The sequence below is a fragment of the Hyperoodon ampullatus genome, assembly GCF_949752795.1.
Source record: "Hyperoodon ampullatus genome assembly, chromosome: 19".
NCBI lineage: Eukaryota > Metazoa > Chordata > Mammalia > Artiodactyla > Ziphiidae > Hyperoodon > Hyperoodon ampullatus.
The window spans coordinates 30,280,019-30,285,298 of NC_136932.1; positions in this window are offsets into that span (position 1 = coordinate 30,280,019).

The following is a 5,280-nucleotide window of genomic DNA, read 5'->3' on the forward strand; positions in this document are numbered from 1 at the left end:
CATGTTTTTTGTTCTGTCACTTTATCTGTCTCTGCTTTTTCTGTCTATCTATCTATATATATATATATATATATATCTTTTCTCCTCACTGAGTTGTCCCGTGTGTGTGTGTGTGACGCATATATTGATAAAAACCTGCTCTTTGCTGGGCAGGATACATGGACCCAACACCTCTCCTTGTCGGGCCGTCCCTCCAGATCCAGGTGCTGCCTGTTCTCTGAGCCCAAATCCGCCAAGTTCTACCCCCAACACTCAGTTACTGGCCCAGCTGCTCCCACAGGCAACCCCCAGCCTGACTTCTATCCCCACAGACTCCTGTCTATCCTAGAACTCGAGCAAGTCTCCATCTGTGACTGTGAGGCCCCTTCACGTTGGTGCACACATCAGGGGCTGCTCTTTTGCACTACTGTGTAATACGACGTACACTGTTGTGTGTGTTTAGTGCATGCGTTTGTGTACATTTTAGGTGTGTGTGCATGTGTATGTGTGGGTCTGTATGTGGTTATGTGTGTGTGTTGGAATGAGGCCACACCACCCTTTCAAACACTTTCCAGCTAGCCAGTAGGTTCACAAAAAAATGTCGGTGTCTGCAGTAGCAGCTCCCATCTGGGCCCCGGGCATCCCAAACCACTTTCCACACATGCTGTGGATCCCTCCCCACGGAGCCCGCAGGCAGCAAGGAGAGGCAAGAGGCCTCAGCGGTTGCCATTGCTGCGCATGGTTGAGTAGGTTGTGAATGGCACCCTGGGGTTGTACAGTACACAACCTCGGGCCCTGCCCTGGCCCAGAGCTGTGGTCTCCAAGCTCCAGCTCACTTTCTGCACTGCGCCTCACTAGGGAATAAGAACAGTCCCAGGCCTCAGCACTGAAGGAGCATTGATCCAGGAAGGGAAAGGAAGAGCCCTTCAGCATGCGGGCCTGACTCAGGGCCTCAGAGAGCATCATTCCTCATGTGTCAGAAACTGAGGTTTCAAGGAGGGTCTGGGGCTGGCAGGTCACTCAGAGAGGATGGTGCCAGGATCCAGGCAACTGGTGTGCTCCTTTTGGTCCAGCCAAGCTCTCTGCCTGCTGGAGGAGCCTTCGTGCAGTACCCCAGTGGACCCATCAGGGTCAGGGAGCCCAGGTCACCCAGAACCAAAGCCCAGGGGACTCTAAAAGTTTTGTGCAGGTGGAGAAGGGTGAGGGAGCCCAGGGGACCAGAGAGGAGATAACTGCAGTCCTCCAAGTCAGCGATGACAGTGGCCTGGACCAGGTGGTGGCAGCGGGATGGAGAAACGTATTGGGGCTGAAAACAAATTTTAAAAAGTTAAAAGGTCAGGGTATTGCTCTAGAGTGGGAGGTGAGGGAGAGAAAGGGTGCATCAAAAATGAGGTGCAGAGATCTGGCTTGAGCACTGAGAGGCCGGCCCACTCCTTCTTTTCCTTGAACCTCAGTTTCCTCATCTGCAAAGCATTGTTGAGATTCTAAGCTCTAACCATCCTTGTCCGCCACTCATCGCTGAGTTCCCCCATGTGTATGTGCCATGGATATGTTGATAAACTTCTGCTTGTTTCTCCCTTCATCTGTCTTTTGTCAGCCCACTTTGCAGGGTACCAGCTGCAGGACCTAGGAGGATAGACGGGAAAACAATCTTTTTCCTCTCCTACATCAGAGAGGGGCTACCTCGGCTCGACACCTCTGTAGGGAACACCGGCCACCTAAACTCACACCCGGGATGGGTTATAACCATATGAGACAGCCAGGGCAGGGGGTCAACACACAAACCTCCAGGGCTCCATCCCCCAGGCAGAATAACAGCAGTTCTCAAGGTGAGGGAACTTGTTAGAAATGCACATTTGGGGACTGCCACTGGCCAGATGAATCAGAACTCACAGCGCTGTGAGTTTAAAGAAGCCCTCTGGGAGGTTCTGATGTAGCCCACAGCCTGTTTCTGTATGGCCCTTTAGCTAAGAATGGTTTTTGCATTTTTTTAATGATTGTGGGGTGGGGGCAGAATCAAAGGAAGAGTCATAATTTGCGCCATGTGAAAAATATATGAAATTCGGATGTCAGCGTCCATAAATGAGGTTTTATTTGAACACAGTAACTAATAACTAACGGGTTTGCTTTCATGCCACCACAGAGCCACACTGCTTCCAGAGACCTCACGGCCACAAAGCCTACGGTATTTATTCTCGGGCCTCTGCCGGCAAAGTTCCCCTGTCCTGCCTGACAGCAGCAAGGCTGTCTCCAAACCACTGGGCCTGCAGGGCCTGAACCCGGGCCCGCACGCCCACCAGGGCTCAGGGAAAAACCCAGGGGCATATGTACTGGGACGAGAAACATGTCCATCTCCGTGTTGCTCACCTCAAATAGAAATTGGCCATCCTCTTCCTTTATGGATGGAGGCGATTCTGCTGCCTGCAGAATGGTGGGGGGGGGGGGGGGGGTTTCTTCGTCAGTGACTTTCTGGGACCCCCGACAGTGAGGCTGTGCTCACCACCAGGAAGCTGGCATCAGCGGTTAGTGAGGAAATGTGGTTATTAATATCCCACCCATTTTTTCGTTTGTATTTTGGTAACTGCTTTGCACGAGGATGGGTTTCCTCTGCAACCGTAGGTATTTCATTTTGTGCATTTCAAAATGTTATTCTGAGAAGAAGACCACAACATAGAAAAATTTTAAAGTCTGCAGGAAGTGGCTCCCCGGCACCTCACAGCCTGAGCTGACACGGAGGAGGCCTCCTGGACCCTCCCAGCCCGGCCAGCCCTGCGGCAAGGCCCCAGGCCACTCGCAGGACAGGCCAAGAACAACTACTGACATCTTACTTCCCGTGGTTCTTTCACATCTTGCAGGAGCAGCCAAAGCTGAGCCCGTACAGGGTTCCAGGCACCGGCTGTTCTGGGTGCTGGGGCTCCGTCGTGAGCAAGATAGAACCGAAGTTCCCGCTCCGGAGAGGCTGACCTTGCAGGAGGAGGAGGGCGATGCAGCAAAGCTGCCAGGGAGGCCTGAGGGAAGCTGAGTGCTGGGGAAGGAGGCCGGGCCCTGCGTGGGGTCCACGGGCCCTGGGTGGTCTTCCCTGCCCCAGCCAAGCTGCTCCTTTTGCTTCTCCCTGTGCTCTCCTACCCCAGGGCCTTTGCTGGTGCTGGTCTCTCTCTCTCTCTCTCTGGGAAGCTTCTCCCCACATACCTGGCAAACCTCTACCCACCCTTCAGATCTCAGAGGAAACGTCACTTCCTTGGAGGACCCCCACCCCCCGCCTTGGTCCCTGCAACAAGGCCTCCCCTTGCTTTACCCATGGCACCCTTTCGTGTCCCTCACCCAGGGACCGCGCTGCATCGCTACTGCTGCAGCAGGCGTGGCTTGTGCGCCACCTGGACCCCTTTACCAGGATGAGCCCGGCGCCCAGGCACTGTGTCATTTGCTAATGGCTCTCAGCTGCCCCCTCCCTGGAGAACCATTCTGGGCCAACAGGAGCCACCCTGGCCCGAAATGGCTGAGAGGCTGGACCTCCCCGCTCGGCAGGGTGGCAGTAGCCACAGGCTGGCTGCTGAGGGCACAAAAGCCCAGCCCCCGCCGGCAGGTGGGACAGCTCACATTCCCGAGCCCAGGGTCAGGCCAGCTGGCCGTCAGCTGGACCCACCTCGGCCCTTCAGCTCCTCTCCTGCTTCTGCTGCTTCCTTGCCCCTAACCCCCCAGTGAATCACACGCACACGAATCCCCGTTGCAGGCTCTACTTCTGGGGACTCACACTGTTGAACGCCTGTCCCCTGAGCCCCTAGACTGACATCAGGGGCTGGGCCTGTCCTGCTTCTTCCCAGAGTGCCAATGCCTGCCTGGCACACAGTGGCAATTCGTAAACACTTGTTGAAGGAATGGGTGGAGCTCCCATCTCTCACATAGGGAAACTGAGGCCCAGAGATGGCCGGTCGTAAGCATTTAGGAGGCAGAAGGCCTTCGAGACCCCAGTCCAGGCTTGGGTAAGGATGGCCCGCTTCTGTGCTTTCTCGGCAGCACTGAGAGGGAAGAAAGTAGGGCCCGGAGCCCTCAGTGGGCTCAAATCCCCTGTAGCACCAAGCTCTCCACCCTTCCTGCCCCAGGCCAAGCTGCTGTCTCCTCAGCGTGGCTGGTGGCCGGGCTCTGGCCCAGGTGGGTCAGTGGGAAGGTGAAGGGGGGCGCTCTTCTCTGGGTGGTGAAGCCCCCAGGGCCTGCCCTCCATCCACCCACCATCTGTCAGACGAATACCCAGGGAGCACATCCTAGCCCTGCTCTTGGCACTGGGCACCCAGGAGTGGACGAGAGACACGGCCATCCCTGCCCTTGGGGAGCCTCTGCATGGGGGCCGGGAAGGGTGAGAGGCAGGTCTGGGGGAAGAGGGATCCAGGCAGAGGGACCAGCCCTTGCAAAGGTCCTGGGGTAGGGGCAAAAACGTGCTCTCGGGCCTCCCTGGTGGCGCAGTGGTTGAGAGTCCGCCTGCCGATGCAGGGGATACGGGTTCGTGCCCCGGTTTGGGAGGATCCCATATGCCGCGGAGCGGCTGGGCCCGTGAGCCATGGCCGCTGAGCCTGCGCATCCGGAGCCTGTGCTCCGCAACGGGAGAGACCACAACAGTGAGAGGCCCGCGTACCGCAAAAAAAAAAAAAAAAAAAAAAAAAAAAAAAAAACGTGCTCTCAAGGAGCTAAAGCGAGGCAGGGTGTCTGGAGCAGAGGAGGGGGCAGGATGGGCAGGATTCCAGGGCTGGAGAAAGAGCGGGGACTTTAGTTCCAGTGTACAAGGAAGACAGGGCGGGGTTCAGGCAGCGGGGTCAAAAGGCCTGATTCTGGCTTTGAGACCCCTCTGGTCCTGGGTGGAGGGTGGGCCGTGGGGGGATGGGGGTGTCCTTTGAGGCCCCACCGCTCTGACCTTGGCCCCTTGACACTGAAGAGAAGCCCACTTCCGACTTCTTCCCAAGTCGCAGGAGGTGGACCTGGGGAGGATAAACCGGGGCAGACCCTCTGGCCGGGCCATCCCTCCAGGCCGGGAGGGCGAAGGCATCTGGGTCAAAGGAGCAGACGTGAAGTCCGCAGTGGGGGCTGGGGGCTTGAGGCCTAGCTCTGACCCCAGCTCAGATAACTACCCTCCCATTGCCCTTGGGCAAGGCCCTCACTGACCCTGAACTGACTTCCTCAGGGCCCTGATCCTGATTCCCCGCCCACCCCACGTGTACCAGTTTTCATGCGGATTCTCTCATCCTCAGGGAGGCAGGAAAGAGCAGAGGGAGCCCGTGGTGACGGCCACACACAGAGGGGGCCTGGCTGCGT